This window comes from Halichoerus grypus, chromosome X, assembly GCF_964656455.1.
Source record: "Halichoerus grypus chromosome X, mHalGry1.hap1.1, whole genome shotgun sequence".
NCBI lineage: Eukaryota > Metazoa > Chordata > Mammalia > Carnivora > Phocidae > Halichoerus > Halichoerus grypus.
Genome location: NC_135727.1, coordinates 55,887,877 through 55,905,754, shown reverse-complemented (window position 1 = coordinate 55,905,754; position 17,878 = coordinate 55,887,877). Strand labels below are relative to the sequence as shown.

The 17,878-nt window shown below is 36.8% G+C and overlaps 2 pseudogenes; both read right to left on the bottom strand.

The window, feature by feature from the left end:
• Positions 1–8,314: 8,314 nt before the first annotated feature.
• LOC118527829 (solute carrier family 25 member 3 pseudogene) lies at positions 8,315–9,603 on the bottom strand (annotated as a pseudogene).
• Positions 9,604–16,977: 7,374 nt separating this feature from the next.
• Positions 16,978–17,057, bottom strand: LOC144380666 (small nucleolar RNA U3; annotated as a pseudogene).
• Between the last annotated feature and the right edge of the window lie 821 nt (positions 17,058–17,878).

Sequence of the window (17,878 nt, the reverse complement as noted above, 5' to 3'; positions counted from 1 at the left end):
TTGTTGAATGCAGTTTGTTTTGTTGAGGATTTTTGAATCTATGTTCGTGAAGGAAATTGGTTTATAGCTTTTGTTTGTGTGTCTTTGGTTTGGTAGCAGGGTAATCCTGGTCTCAAAGAATGTATTAGAAAGTTTTCTTTCCTTTTCTATTTTTGGAATAGTTTGAGGAGAGTAGGTGTTAACACTTCTTTAAATGTTTGGTAGAATTCACTGTGAATCATTTTGGTCTTGGATTTTAATTTTTGGTAGTTTTTTTAAATTTCTGATTTTTTTTTTTTTTTTTTACTAGTAATTGGTCTGCACAGATTTTATATTTTTTTCTGATTGAATTTTGGAAGATTGTATGCTTTTGAGAACATATTACCCCTAGGTTTTCCAATTTGTATGTGTATATATATATATATATATATATGTGTGTATATATATATATATATATATGTAGCTACATAGATATAGATGATATAGATATAGATATAGATATAGATATAGATATAGATAGTATTCTCTTATAATTCCTTGCAGTTTTGTTGTGGCAGTGGTTACTTATCTTTTATTTCTGATTTTTATTTATTTGAGTCCTTTCAGTTTTTTCTTGATGAGTCCAGCTAAAGATTTATCAATTTTCTTTATCTTTTCAAAGAACCAGCTCTTGGTTTCAATGACTTTTTGTATTTTTTGTTAATCTCTCTGTCATTTATTTATCCTTTGATGTTTACTACTTTCCTTATACATATTGGTCTTTTTTTTTTTCTGTATTTTCTAGTTTCTTTAGTTGAAATAGTAGAGTGTTTATTTGAGCTTTTTCTTATTTCTTCAGATAGGTCTGTATCACTATGTATTTCCCTCTTAGAACTGCTTTCACTGTGTTCCGAAGATTTTGGACTATCATGTTTTCATTTTAAATTGTTTCCATTTATTTTTCAGTCTTTAATTGTTTCATTGACCTATTGGTGTTTAATATCATGTTGTTTAGTCTCCATTTGTTTGTGTTTTTCCACTTTTTTTTCCCTTGTGATTGATTTCTAATTTCTTCGTGTCATGGTCAGAAAAAAATGCTTTGTATAATTTCAATTTTCTTAATTTTATTGAGGCTTGTTTCTTGGCCTAACATGTAATAGATTCTGAAGAATATTACATGTGTGCTTGAAAAGAATGTGTGTTTTGTTGTTTTGGGATGGAATATTTTATGTATATCTATTATGTCCATCTGGTCTAGTGTGTCATTCAGAGACATTCTTTCCTTATTGATTTTCTGCCTGGATGATCTAACCATTGATGTAAGTGGGGGTGTTAAAATTTCCTAATACTATTGTATTACTATCAGTTTCTCTTTATGTCTGCTAATATTTGCTTTATGTATTTTGGTGCTCTACAGCTGGGTGTGTAGATATTTACAATTATTATATCTTCTTGTTGGATTGATCCTTTTGTCATTATTTGGTGCCTTTTTATTTAATCTTTTGTTACAGTATTTTTTAATTTCTATTTTTTTTCTGATACAGGTATTGCTACCCTGGATTTTATTTTGTTTCCATTTGCATAGTAAATGTTTTTGTGTGCCTTCACTTTCAGTCTGTATGTTCTTTTAGGCCTGGGTTGAGTCTTTTGTAGGCAACATATACATGGGCGCCGTTTTGTATCCATTCTACTATCCCAAGTATTTTTACTAGAGCATTTAGGCCCTTTACATTTAAAGGTATTCATTCATCTTTCGGTGAAGATGGTGGAGTAGGAGGACACTAACATCACCTTGTCATATGGCTAAAACTAGATAACACATCAGTGTAAATAAACCAGAAACCAACCATAAGGTGATAGGCAGAAAAATTCCACAATTAAATGGAGAGAAGAGACCACATCAAGGAGGGTAAGAAGGGCAGAAATATTGTGGTGAGCTAAGCAGATTTGCAGGTCTTTCCACAGGATGAAGGAGCCACAAGCATGGAGAGGGGAGAGAAAAAGACTATCACATGGAGATGCCTGCATGGGGAAGACAAATCCTTGTAGACTTTGGCTCTTAAAACTAAAGGAGCTGAATTTCATGAGTTCCTGCAGCCACTAGGACTTAAAGCCTAGAGCTTTAATAAAAATGAGAAGGCTCAGCTCTGAAAGAGCAGGGAGGGCTAGAGAAAACTGAATCCCTACCCTTAAAAAGACAGCACAACAAACAGGCCACAGAGATACAGCATAAAAATAGCAGTTTGAAAAACACGTGGGGCATATGGGAAGGACAGTTATTTACTAATCACAGAATGTGTCCCCGAGGGACAGATTTTTCTGTGAGACTCCTCCAGGAACAAAAGAGCTGGCATGTGCCATTTCCCTCTCTCATCTGACAGTGTAATCACAAGGCTACCTGTGGGAAACATCATGGTGTTGGCATTTACTACTTAACTTGCTAACACTGCAAGTTACTACATAACTTTCTAACACTGCACCTAACTTGCTAACACTTGCCAGCCAGGCTGACCTCAGTCCCAGTGATGCAGTTCCCCTCCCCCAGAAGACCAGCACAAAACTTGCCAAAACCTCATCTCCCAACAACTGCAGGCTTTACAAGGCCTCCTTCTAGCCAAGCAACTAGTAACCTCCCATGGATCACGGCTGTAGGTTGTTAAAACTGCAACCTTCCTGTTTGAACTTTGTGGATCAGGACCCCAACAGCCCAGATCTCAGAGCAGTATCACATCCCCAGTGGTGGAGGACTGGCAGGCAAAACATGTGGGCATTGTATGCCTTGCTAGTGTGCATTTTGCAGAATTGGTCCCCAGGCCATGCTCTGGGCAGCAGCTGTATGTGCACTGTAGAAGAGGACTGGGACACACAAGTTTGGGGCACTACACACCCTACCAACATGTGCTTTGCAGATCAGCCTGGCTGGCCAGTCTGGGCTGTGGAGGCACATCACTCTGGCAATGGACCAGCACCACCTTCTTAAAACTGTGCACCCTGCCCAGTACTTTCAAGAGCAGGAGACTTACCTGACTGTCCTAACACACTGAAATAGACACAGAGAGTTAGACAAAATGAAAACACAGAGGAATATGTCCCAAATGAAAGAACAGGGCAAAACCACGACAAGAGTCCTACGTGAAAGAGAGATAAGTAATATGCTTGATAGACAATTTAAAATAATTATCATAAGGATACTCACTGGACTTGAGAAAAGAGTGGAGGACATCAGTGAAAACCTTAAAAAAGAGATAGAAAACATAAAAAGAATGAATCAGAGATTAAGAACACAATTAATGAAATTAAAAATACACTAGATGGAATAAATAGCAGGCTACAGGAAGCAGAAGAATGACCTGTAGTACAGAATAATGGAAAGTAATCAAGCTGAGCAAGTGAGAGAAAAAAAATGCAAAATGAGAATAGACATAAGGAACACAGAGACTCCATCAAACATAACATTTGTTTTATAGGGATACAAGAAGAGAAAGAAAAAAGAATATAAAATTTACTTGAAGAAATAATAACTGCAAACTTCCTTAATCTGGGAAAAGAAACAGATATCCAGGAAACACAGAGGGCCCCTAACAAAATCAACCTAAGGAGGTACACCCCATGGCAAAGAGTAATTAAAATGTCAAAAATAGTGATAATGAGAGAATTTTAAAATAAGCCTGAGAATTACATACAAGTGAAACCCCATTAGGGTATCAGTGGATTTTTTTCAGGAGAAACTCTGCAGGTCAAATATATTCAAAGTGGTGAAAGGAAAAATAAAACAACTCTGCAGCCAAGAATACTCTATCTAGCAGGGCTATCATTCAGAACAGAAGGAGAGATAAAGGGTTTCCCAGACAAACAAGACCTAAAGGAGTTCATGACCATTAAACAAGCCCAATGATAAATGTTAAGGGGACTCCTTGAGTGGAAAGGAAAGAACACAAGTAAGAATAAGAAAAATATGAAGCACACACACTGTAAATATAAGTATTATCTGTAAAAATCTGTCAAGGGATTCACAAAATAAAAGAATGTAAACCATGACATCATATACTTAAAACATAGGGAGGATAGGAGTAAAGAAGAAATTCAAACTTAAGTAACATCCACCTTGATATAGACTGTTATAGGAAGAAGATGTTATATAAAAATATAATGATAACCACAAATCAAAAACCAGTAATAGATATGAAAAAAGAGAGAGAGAGAGAAAGAGAGACAGAGAAAATGAATCCAAGTATATCACTAAAAAGAAAGCTAACCTATGGTAAGAGAATAGAGCAAGGGAAGAACAGAACAGAGAAAACCTACAAAAACAAACACAAAATAAAAATATGGCAATAAAAGAAATACATATCAATAATTCCTTTGAATATAAATGTACTAAATGCTCCAATTAAAAGTTGTAGGGTGATGGAATGGATAAAAATATAAGATGAATCTGTATACTTCCTAAAATAACTCATTATAGACTTAAAGGCACATGCAGATTAAAAGAGAGGGAATGGAGAAACATTTATCATGCAAATGGATGTGAAAAAAAAGCTGGAATGGAAATACTTATATCAGACAAAATCAACTTTAAAACTTTAACAAACCTAGGAATAAACCTAACCAAAGAAGTTAAGGATCAGTACTCTGAAAACTGCAGAGCCCTTATGAAAGAAATTGGGGAAGACACAAAGAAATGGAAAAACATTCCCATGCTCATGGATTGGTGGAACAAATATTGTTAAAATGTCTATGCTACCCAGGGCAATCTCCAAATTTAATGCAATCCCTATCAAAATACCATCAACATTTTTTCACAGAGCTGGAACAAATAATCCCAAAATTTGTATGGAACCAGAAAAGACCCCAAATAGCCAGAGGGATGTTGAAAAAGAAAACCAAAGCTGGGGTTATCACCATTCAGGACTTCAAGCTATATTACAAAGCTGTAATCATCAACACAGTATGGTACTGGCTCAAAAACAGACACATAGATCAATGGAATAGAATAGAGAACTCAGAAATGGACCCTCAACTCTATGGTCAACTGATCTACAAAGCAAGGAAAAATATCCAATGGAAAAAAGATGTCTCTTCAACAAATGGTGTTGGGAAAATTGGACAGCCACATGTAGAGGAATAAAACTGGACCATTCTCTTACAGCATACACAAAAACAAACTCAAAATGGATGAAAGACCTAAATGTGAGACAGGAATCCATCAAAATCCTAAAAGAAAACACAGGCAGCAACCTCTTTGACCTAGGCCATAGCACCTTCATGCTAGACATGTCTCTAAAGGCAAGGGAAACAAACACAAAAATGAACTGTTGGGACTTCATCAAGATAAAAAGCTTTTGCACAGTAAAGGAAACAATTGACAAAAACAAAAGACAACCTACAGAATGGGAGAAGATATTTGTAAATGTCTTATCAGGTAAAGGGCTAGTACTCAAGATCTGTAAAGAAGTTACCAAACTCAACACCCAAAAAGCAAATAATCCAGTCAAGAAAGGGGCAGAAGACATGAACAGACATTTCTCCAAAGAAGACATACAAATGGCCAACAGACACCTGAAAAAATGTTCCACATCACTTGGCATCAGGGAAATACAGATCAAAAACCACAATGAGATACCACATCACACTATTCATAATGGCTTAAATTAAGTCAGGAAACACATGTTGGCGAGGATGCAGAGAAACTGGAAACTTTTTCATTGTTGGTGGGAATGCAAGCTAGTACAGCCACTCTGGAAAACAGTATGTACATTCCTCAGAAAGTTAAAAATAGAGCTACCCTACAATGCAACAATTACACTACTAAGTATTTACCTCAAAGATAAAAATGTAGTGATCTGAAGGCACACCTACACCCCAATGTTTACAGCAGTAATGTCCGCAATAGCCAAATTATGGAAAGAGCCCAGATGTCCATCAACAGATGAATGGATAAAGAAGATGTTGTATATATATGCAATGGCCATCAAAAAAATGAAATGTTACCATTTGCAATGACATGGATGGAACCAGAGGCTATTATGCTAAGAGAAATAAGTCAATCGGAGAAAGACATCATATGATTTCACTCATATGTGGAAATCAAGAAACAAATCAGAGGATCATAGGGGAAAGGAGGGAAAATAAAATTAGATGAAATCAGAGAGGGAGACAAACCATTAAAAAAAACTCTTAACTATAGGAGACAAACTGAGGGTTGCTGGAGGAGAGATGGGTGGGATGATGGGGTAACTGAGTGATGAGCATTAAAGAAGGCACGTGATGTAATGAGCACTGGTTGTTATACGCAATGGATAAATAACTGAATTTTGCCTCTGAAACTAATAATATATTATATGTTAATTAATTGGATTAAAATATAATAAGTTTTTTTTTAAAAAAAACACATTAACAAGAGACCAAGAGGACAGTATATAATCATTAAAGCTATAATCCAACAAGAAGGTATGACAACTAAAGATTTTGCTACCAATATGGGAGCACCCAAATACAAAAATCAGTTAATAAAAAAATATAAAGAAAGTAATTGATAATAATGCAACAATAGTAGGGGAAGTTAACACCCCACTTACATCAATGGACAAATCTTCTAAATAGAAAGTCAAGGAAAGAGTGGCTTTTATGACACACTAAACCAGATAGATTTAATAGATATATTCAGAACATTCCATTTTAAAACTGCAGTATACACATTTTCTTCAAATGTACATGGAACATTCTCCAGAATAGATCCCATATTAGGCCACAAAACAAGTTTGAAAAAAAAAATTGAAAAGATGGAGTTTACACCTTGAATCTTTTCTGACCTCAATACAATGAAACTAGAAATAGAACACAGGAAAAAAATCTGGAAAGAACACAAAAACATGGAGGTTTAATAATATACTACTAAACAGTGAGTGGGTTAAACAGAAAAACATTGAGGAAATAAAAAAATACATGGAAACAAATGAAAATGAAAACAACATAGTCCAAAATCTTTGGGAGGCAGCAAAAGCACTTGTTAAGAAGGAAGTTTATAGCAATACAGTCCTACCTCAAGAAGGAAGAAAAATTTCAAATAAACGACCTAACCTTACACCTAGAGGAACTACAAAAAGAAGAAACAAAATCCCAAACCAGCAAAAGGAAGGAAATAATTAAGATTAGAACAGTAATAAATTATAAATAAACAAATAAAAAACAAGCAAACAAACAAAAAATAGAACACATGAATGAAACCATGAGTTGGTTCTTTGAAAAGATCAACAAAATTAATAAACCTCTAGCCAGACTCATCATAGAAAGGGTGGGGTGGACAAAGGGAGAGGACTCAAACAAAATAAAAAGTGGAGAACTAACAACTGACACCACAGAAATGCAAAATATTGTAAGAGAATATTAAGAAAAATTACATTCCCACAAAATAGACAACCTAAAAGATATAACATAAATTCCTAGAATCATATAACCTTCTAAAACTGAAACAGGAAGAAATAGAAAATCTGAACAGGCCAATAACCAGCAAAGACTTTGACTCTGTAACCAAAAATCTCACCCCCAAAAAGCAAACAAAACATCCACAAACAGACATCTTCACATGCAAATTCTGTTGAACTTTTAAAGAAGAGTTCATACTTATTCTTCTCAAACTATTCCAGAAAATATATGAGGAAGGGGAATTTTCAAATTCATTCTATGAGCCCAACATTACCCTGATCCCAAAACCAAATAAAGACACCACAAATGAAAGAGAACTACAGCCCAATATCTCTGATGAACATGGATGCTAAAACCCTCAACAAAATATTAGCAAACCAAATAAAAAATACATTAAAAAATGATTCACCATGATCAAGTGGGATTTATTTGTGGAATTTAAGGGTGGTTCAATATTTTCACAATAGTCAACATGATACATCACATCAAGAGAAGGATTAAAAAAAACACATGATCTTTTCAATAAATGTAGAAAAAGTACTTGATAAAGTACAACATCCATTCATGATAAAAACCATGGGTTTAAAAGAAACATACCTCAATAAAATAAAGGCCTTATATGAAAAACCCACAGCTAACATCATACTCAGTGTTGAAAAACTGAGCACTTTTCCCCTAAGGTCAGGAACAAGACAAGGATGTCTGCTCTCACCACTTTTATTCAGCATAGTACTGGAAGTTCTGGCCATGCCAATCAGACAAGTGAAAGGAATTAAAGGCATTGAAATTGGTAAAGACAAAATAATACTTTCACTGTTTGCAGATGACATGATACTATATACAGAAAACCCTAAAGACTCCACCAATAGAACTGAGAAATGAGTTCAGTAAGGTCTCAGGATACAAAATAAATGTACAGAAATCCATTGCATTTCTTTTTTCTTTTTTTTTTTTTTCATGAATAGTTGGGTTTATTTCAACAGTGGGTTTGAAACCCTCGCCTTAGGCAAGAGACTACAGTAATTATACCAGGAATAGACAATTTCCTACACTGTCAAATATATAAAAGTTCCTCTTGCACTTTCCTCAACACTGATCAACAAGCACATTCAGTCCACCTTTGCTTTGATCATTCTACTGAGTTAACCCAAGCCTCTTCTTCAGAGACTCTGGCATTTCAGGTGGAGGAGGGCCAGGGAGCCTGAAGTAGACCTTCAAAGAGTCATAGACGAACCACTGTAGTGCAGTCAGAGTGCCAATCATGATGATATAGGCAAAGAGTCCCTTCCATACACCTTTAAATCCAAGTCTCTGAAGAACTTGAGAGGCACTGCTGCCTTTCTCTTTATTCAACACAGATACCACGGAATCAGCAGGGTGAGAAACAATTGCACAGAAGACTCCAGCTATGTAACCTGCCACAAATGTTACAACCGGTTGCTCTGCCTTTGAACATTCACTTCCGGGCTTACGAACCACAAACTTGTACAATGCTTCAACAGTACGTTCAAAGCAGGCAAATTTCATCATGGTGTATGGTATCTGTCTCATTCAGACAGGGGCAACTCCCTTGTAGAATGCTTTTAAGCCTTCTTCCTTATATATTTTGGGAGCTGCATCCCTCAAAGTGTTGACATAACCTGGTTGGGTTTGAATTCGAACCTTAGCAGCTTCCATAGGAGCCAGGGCAATGTCACAAAAGAATTCAGTACTGGCAGAAGCAGCCAAATATAATGATGTGCACCAGAGATAGGCATTCTCCTCCCCAAGCATGTTGCTATACAAGACTTTGAAAACTTCATAAAAGCCAAACTTGCAGAGCCCCTGCATAGAGTAGCCAATGAAAGTCAGAGCCCATCCTTTAGCCAAACCACGAACACCATCCTCTTTAAGTGTAACTGAGAATCCATTAAATATGCCCTTGTACTTCTGGGGGTCCACCTGCATATGGCATTTCACTAAATCCAGAGGAACGACAGCCGTGTGTGTCAGACCACAACTTAAGATCCCACCAAAGCCACACAGTGCATAAAACTTCAAGGAGCCATATTCGCAAATGTACTCTTCCACGGCGGCTGCTGCCAGATTGCGGGAACGGTGGGGCGGACCCGGGGGACCCGCAGGGCTGCTGCGGGGGCCCGTGAGGCCATCGTGTACCAGTTGCAGGTGGGGCGCTTTGAAGAGGTTCGCCCGCGCCAGATGCTACACAGACGAGAACATCTTCTGGGAGCAAGGCCCGGCACACTCACTTCCTAAGATGGCGAACACACAACCACTCCCTCGAAAAGGCTGCGGCTCACCCCATTGCATTTCTATACACTAACAATGAAGCATCAGAAAAAGAAATTTAAAAACAATCCCATTTACAGTTTCACAAAAAATAATAAAATATCAAGGAATAGACTTAACCAAACAGGTTTAGAACCTGTACACTGAAAACTATAAAACGTTGATGAAAGAAATAGAAGATGACACGAAAAAATGAAAAAAAAAAAAAAAATTCCATGCTCTGGATCGGAAAAACATATTGTGCTAAAATACTTATACTACCCAAAGCCATCTACAGATTTAATGTAATCCCTATCAAAATACCAAGAGAATTTTTCACAGAACTAGAACAAATTATCCAGAAAATTTGTATGGAGCCCAAAGGCTCAGAAAAGCCAAACAGCCAAATTTGAAAAACAAAATAAACGGATGTATCACAATTCCAGACATCAAGTTATATTACAAACCTGTAGTAATCAAACAAATATGGTACTGACAGAGAATAGACACACAGATCAAAGGAACAGAATAAAAAGTCCAGAAATAAACCCATGATTATATGGTCAATTAACCTTTGACAACGGAGGCCAGAATGCAATGGGCAAAAGAGTCTCTTCAATAAATGCTGTTGGGAAAACTGGACAGCAACATACAAAAGAATGAAACTGGAACACTTTCTTATACCATACGCAAAAATAAATTCAAAATGGATTAAAGTCCTAAATGTGAGAACAGAAACCATGAAAATCCTTGAAGAGAGCACAAGCAGTAAATTCTCTGACATTGGCAATAACGACATCTTTGTAGATGTCTCCTGAGATAAAGGGAACAAAAGCAAAAATAAACTATCTGGATTACATCAAAAGAAAAAGCTTCTGCACAGAGAAGGAAGCAACCAACAAAACTAAAAGACAACATGCCAAATGGGGAAGATACTTTCAAATGACATATCTAATAAAGGGTAAGTATCCAAAATATATCAAGAAATTATACAACTCAACATCCCAAAAAACAAATAATCCAATTAAAAACTGAGCAGAAGACATTAACAGACATTTCTCCTAAGATGACATACAGATGGCCAACAAACACAAGCAAAGGGGCTCAACATCACTCATCACCATGGAAATGTAAATCAAAACTACAATGAGATATCATCTCACACCTGTCAGAATGGCTGAGATGAAAAACTAAAGAAACAGCAAGTATTGGCAAGGATGTGGAGAAAAAGGAACTTGCATGCACTGTTGATGGGAATGCAAACTGGTGCAGCCACTATGGAACACAGTGTGGAGGTTCCCCCAAAAATGTAAAAAATAGAACTACCCTATGATCCAGTAATTGCACTACTGAGCATTTACCCAAAGAAATAAAAAGCACTAATTTGAAAGCATATGCTGCAGGATATTTATTGCAGCATTATTTACAATAGCCAAATTATGGAAACAGCCTAAGTGTCCATCATTAGATGCAAGCCAAATTATGGAAGCAGCCTAAGTGTCCATCATTAGATGCAAAGATAAAGAAGAATTGGTATATAAATATATACAATGGAATATTATTCAGCCATAAGAAAGTATAATCTTGCTATTTGCAACAACATGGATGGATCTAAAGACCATAATGCTAAGCAAAATAAGCCAGTCAGAGAAAGGTAAATACCATCTGATTTCACTCAAATGTGGAATTTGAGAAATAAAACAAATGAACAAAGAAAAAGACAAACCAAGAAACAGACTCTTAACTATGGAGAACAAACGAATGGTTACCAGAGGGAAGATTGGTGGGGTGATTGGTGAAATAGGTGAAGGATATTAAGGATACACTTATCTTTTTTTTAGGATATACTTATCTTGATGAGCACTAAGTAATATATGGAATTGTTGCAAATGCTATATTGTACACCTGAAACTAATACAACACTGTATGTTAACTACACTGGAATTGAAATGGAATGGAATGAAACGAAATGAAATGAAGAAATGAAATGAAATGAAATGAAATGAAATGAAATGAAATGAAAAATAAAATAAAATAAAATAATTATTGATAGGTATGCAACTTTTATTTGTTTTCTGGCTGTCATAGTTCTGTTTCTTTCTTCTCTTGCACTCTTTCTTTCTGATTGATATTTCTGTAATGTTATATTTGGCTTTCTTTCAATCTATTTATTTTTTGTCTATTTATTATATATTTTGTGTTTGTCTTTACAAGAAGTTCATGTATAACATCTTAATATATAGCAGTCTATATTAAACTGATGGTCATTTGAGTTCAAGGACATTCTAAAATAAAATTTCTTTGATATTTGACATTTAATTATTTGTTGTAGTGTGAACCTCCTTGGGTTTATTTTGTTTGCAACTCTGTGCTTTTTGAATCTTGATGTCTATTTACTTCCCTAGGTTAGGAAAGTTTTCAGCTATTATTTCTTCAAATAAGTCTTCTGCTTCTTTCTCTCTCTTCTTCTTCTTTTTTTTTTTTTTTTTTTTTTTTTAAAGATTTTATTTATTTATTTGACAGAGAGAGAGAGATAGCGAGAGCAGGAACACAAGCAGGGGGAGTGGGAGAGGGAGAAGCAGGCTTCCTGCCGAGCAGGGAGCCCGATGTGGGACTCGATCCCAGGACCCTGCAATCATGACCTGAGCCGAAGGCAGACGCTTAACGACTGAGCCATCCAGGCGCCCCGTCTCTCTCTTCTTCTTCTGGGGCACCTTTCATGGAATGGTTTTTCCCTTGATGTTGTTCAAGAGATCCCCTAGCTTATCCTCATTTTAAAAATTCTTTTCTCTTTCTGTCGTTCAGTTTGAGTTCTTCCCATTTTCCTGACTTCCAGATTGTGGATGTGTTGTTCTTCATCCACTTATATACCTCTAGTATATATGTTATTTCAGATATTGATTCTTTTATTATATTTTCTATCTTTTTTATTGAAGATCTCACTGACTTCTTACACTCTTTCTGGTCCAGTAGATCCTCTTTATGATCATTATTTAAGTTATTATCATGCATATTGCTCACTCCATTTCTTTCAGTTGCTTTTCTAAGGTTTTAACTAGTTCTTTCTTTTGGAAGATATTACTCTGTCTCCCCATTTTGCTTGACTTTCTGTGTTTCTTTCTATGAATGAGGCAGAACAACTACATCTCCTAAACTGGAAGGAATGGTCTTGTGTATGGTCATTTGCTATGTAGATTGTCTGTGCTTGTGAGTTTTGCTGACTGACTATAACTGGCTGTCATGGGCTGGGGGTCTAGGGATTCTCCACACAGTGGGCAGCCAGGAAGGACAGCTAAACCTGATGTGCACACAGATTGGTGTGGTCCCTTTGCTCTCCATTCAGCAGGTGACTGCAGAATACATAAGGCTAATATGGGTGCAAGGTGGGTTAGCCCAAGGCTCTACATGCTGAGGGAACCTTGGCAGGATAGCTGAAGTTGAAGTGGGTGTTATCCTGTGTGTCTTGGGAATATCCACAAAGAGGATGACCTGGCAGTGTGGCTGTAGATGAGGTGGGATACAGACCAATATTTTCCATGGATTTCTATGCAGCAGGCACCCTGGCAGGACAGGTAAAGCTGAAATGGGCTCAGGTTGGTGTGTCCCAGGGTTCTATGCATTGAGGGCACTTTGGCAAAACTTCTGAAGGTGAAATTATGCAAACCATAGTGTCCTAGGGTTCTCTGTGCAGAGGATGCCCTGGAAGGATAGCTGGAGCTGAGACAGTGTGGGGCCTGAGAGGTCCCTGGGCAATCTGTGCATAGGGTGCCCTGGCAGGATAGTTGAAACTGCAGTGGGTGAAATCCATTGGGACCCAGGGCTCTAGGCAGAGTGCACCTCAGCAGGGTAGGTGAAGCTGAAGTGGATGTAAATTGTTATGTTCCAGGACTTTGCACAGAGGGTACTCTGGAGGAGCAACTGAAGCTAAGGCAGGGCATAGGCTGAGTGGTCCTGTGGCACTCTGTACATTGGAGGCCCTTTCAGCACAGCTTAATCTGAAGTGGTCACAAGCCACACTGAGGGCAATCTGGTAGGATAACTGAAGCTGAACTGGATGCAAACCAAGGTCTCCTGGTGTGATCAGTGCAGGGGGTGCCTTGACTGGGTGGCTAGTCCTGAGACCAGTGGAGGTGGGGGTGTTCTGGGACACTCCACACAGGCAGGTAAGCTAGATCTGAAGCAGATATTATCCAGGATATTCTGGAACACCATGCACCCTAGGTGTACTAGCGAGCCATCTATCTGAAGTTGAAGTTGTGTGGACCTAGAATATTCCAGGGTCCTTTGTACCTGTGTCACCTTGGCCCAAAAGCTGTTACTGTAATGAGTGATAACCAGGAGTGTCCTGGTATGCATCATTCTGTGGCCCCTTTTGGTGGGATAGCTGGGGCTGGTGTGGCATAGGGGCCCAAGGCTCACTAAGGTCGCAGACCTGTTAGGGCACCAGGACTGTGCACCAGTCTGTGCCTCCAAGGTGGAGGGGGAGCATAAATCATATCCGTCAGTACCCCCACCCAGGGAGAATTCAAACAATCCGCTTACCATTTGTAGGAGTTATAGGGCTGTCTCTTTTATATATTATTTGTTCTTTTATTTTTATTTTTTTATTATGTTATGTTAGTCACCATACAGTACTTCATTAGTTGTTGTGTTTTGTTTTTTTTTTTTAAGATTTTTATTTATTTATTTGACAGAGAGAGACACAGCGAGAGAGGGAACACAAGCAGGGGGGGAGTGGGAGAGGGAGAAGCAGGCTTCCCGCAGAGCAGGGAGCCCGATGCGGGGCTCTATCCCAGGACCCTGGGATCATGACCTGAGCCAAAGGCAGGCGCTTAACAACTGAGACACCCAGGCGCCCCAGTACTTCATTAGTTTTTAGTACAGTTCCATGATTCATTATTTGCGTATAACACCCAGTGCTCATTGCAATATGTGCCCTCCTTAATGCCCATCACTGGGTTAACCCACCTCCCCCTTCCCTCCCCTCTGAAACCCTCAGTTTGTTTCCGGGAGTCCATAGGCTTTCATGGTTCATCCCCTCTCTGATTTCCGCCCTTTGATTTTTCCCTTCCTTCTCCTGATGTCCTCCATGCTATTCCTTATGTTCCACATATAAGTGAAACCATATGATTGTCTTTCTCTGCTTGACTTATTTGTTGTTTTTAACCGAGCCTTTTTTTTTTTTTTTTATCTGTGCCCCACGGCATCTTGGACTGATGTGGGCTAGTACTCTACTGTGCTAGATAAGATGTCAGGCTGGTTAGTGCTTTGGGGCTCTGCTCCCATTCAATTAGTAAAGGTGGAGGGAGAGCATAAAAAATGTCCACCATCCCTACCACCTGGAGAATGTTCCAGCAGCTTCCCCCCTTCCCTGCAGTTAGCAGAGTTCTAGGGCTGGCTCTTTTATATGCTGGATTCTCTTTTTTTTTTTTTTTTCTTTTTTTAAATTTAAATTTAATTAAGTACTTTATAATGTATTATTGGTTTCTGAGGTAGAGGTTAGTGATTCATCAGTCTTATATAATACCCAGTGTTCATTATATCAAGTGCCCTCCTTAATGTCCATCACCTAGTTACCCCATCCCCCCACCAACCTCCCCTCCAGCAACCCTCAATTTTTTCCTAGAGTTAAGAGTCTCTTATGGTTTGTCTCCCTCTCTGATTTAGTCTTGTTTTATTTTTTCCTCTCTTCCCCTATGATCCCCTGTTTTGTTTCTTAAATTCCACATATAAGTGAGATCATATGATAATTGTCTTCTCTGATTGACTTATTTTGCTTAGCATAATACCCTCTAGTTCTATCCATGTCATTGCAAATGGCAAGATTTCATTTTTTTTGTTGGCTGAGTAGTATTACATTGTAGCTAGCTGCTTTTTTATATAGCAGGGTTTTTTATTTGTTTGTTTGTTTTGTTTTGTTTTGTTTTGTTTCCCTATGATCCACCTTATTGGTTGCTGGTGTAGGCTAGGGGACCCAGAGTTTGCTGAAGCAGCAAATTGGCTATGGCATCTAGACCCTGCTCAGATCTTCGATTTCAAAGTGGACGTGGAGAATAAACCATGTTGCTCTCCAGTCCCTCTTAACCCAGAGTGAGTTTCAGCAGTTCCTCTGCTATTTGATAGAGTTCTGGGGTCTGCTCTTTTATAAACTAGTTGCTCTTTTAAACTATGGCTTTTTTTCTGTACACAAGGTCAGGTGAATCTGTTCCCAGTCCCTCAGTACTATCCCGTCCCAATGTAGTTTGCAGCATCATGGAAGAGAATTCTTTTCATTACTATCTCTTTGTCTCTCTTGCTGTTCTCTTTTTCAATTTTATCTTTTTTTTTGTGCAGACGTTGTTCAGTTTGTCCTTAGTTATTCAAGAAGAATTGCTCTACTAATAGGTGTGTGCAATTTGGTGTGTTCCATGGAAGAGAAGATTTGAAAATCTTCCCCTGTCACCATCTTGGACTGGAATCTCGAGTGTTCTTTTTAAATTAATGCATATTGAATTTTGTCAAATGACCTCTTTTATTACTGATATTTTTAATTTATACATCTTGTCTTTTTTCTTGAACAGTTTTCTATAAGATTATCCATCTTTTCTATGAAAGAACTAATTTTGTTTTTTTCTCTATTATTTTCCTTTTGATTTGAATTCTGGTTTCATTTTCCCCATAATCCTTTTATTTCTAAATCTTTTAAGCAAATAATTCTGCAATCCATATCTTGTTTAATTACTTAGTTAGAATTTGCATTTTCCCTAAATATAGGCAGTTGTGTTCCTGTAAAGTCTAAAAGCATTTGAAATTGACAAGAATCCTGAACTTTATATATTTTTTTTAGAATCTAAAAAAAAAAAAAAATCCTTCCTAAGTTATATTGTCATCACTGACTTCAATAACCAAAACATAGTTCAAACTTTTGGGGAAAAATTTTACTGAAGCTTGTACTAAAATTTTGAGAGATTATAATTTTATTTCAAAATATTACAGAGAAAAAAACACTATGCACTATGCATAGCAAAAGAGAAATAAATATCAAAGTAATATAATTAAAAACATAAAACAAAATGACAGATGACATCTATCAACTACAACAGTCTATAAATGTATTGAATTCCACAAATAAAAATAAAAATAACTCATTTTTATTTAAAAAATCAAAAATTTAAGATATAATAAATGCATTTATAACAAAATAAAATGTAAAAGTTAAAATTAAAGATTTTTAAACTTTGAAAAAATAAGCAATGCAGTTTTGAAGTTATGTGAAAATATATAACTTGTTTACCCCAGATAGCACAAATCCAAGTAAAACCAAATTTTACTAAGAAATCAAATTCTACTGTTTTCTGCTGATGCAGTAAGATATTCAGCTCATTTCAGTAACAAACTATAGAAATGATCCCTGAAAGTATAGTCTTTTCAGCTCATTTCAGAATCTCAAACTTTATAACATGTTATGTTTTGCCAAGTACCTGGAGTGTATTTCATATATGCTCACAAGTAATTTTCCTACTTTGGGTGCTTATAGATATTCCACCTTTTATTAAGAATTTACTGGGCATTGTTGTGTTTCTAAAGCACAATTACCTGTCATTGGGTATGTATTGGCATATCACTTTAGATAACTTAGTGTTAAAAGGTAAGATGAGGCATATTTTTAAAAATTAAGTTTATTTGAGCAAAAATCAATTCAGATCAGTACCAAACCAGAAGTGATTAGGAATGCTGAAGCAACAGGAGCTTGGGGAAAATCTTTTATAAGCAAAAGACAGAAGCAAAATAAGAAAAGTATTAACTAGCTATAGCTTAAAGGCTAGTTGGCTCTTTGCAATTGATTGACCTTAGTTATCAATTTTGTAACATTAAGGCATTTACAAGCTTAGATTTTGGTTTCCTTATGAAAGCTGCCATGGCATGACTGTTATCTCAATTTAATGTTTTTTTTTTTTTAATTTTATTTAAACTCCAGTTGGTTACCATACAGTGTAATATTAGTTTCAGATATACAATTTAGTGATTTAACACTTAACATACAGAACCTGGTGCTCACCAAAACTAGTGCATTCCTTAATCCCCATCAGTTATTTGACCCACCCTCCCCACCTCTCCTGTGGTAACCATCAGTGTGTTCTCTATAGTTAAGAGTCCATTTCTTGGTTTACCTCTCTCTGTCTTTTTTATTCCCTATGATCATTTGTTTTGTTTCTTAAATTCCACAAATGAGTGAAATCATATGGTA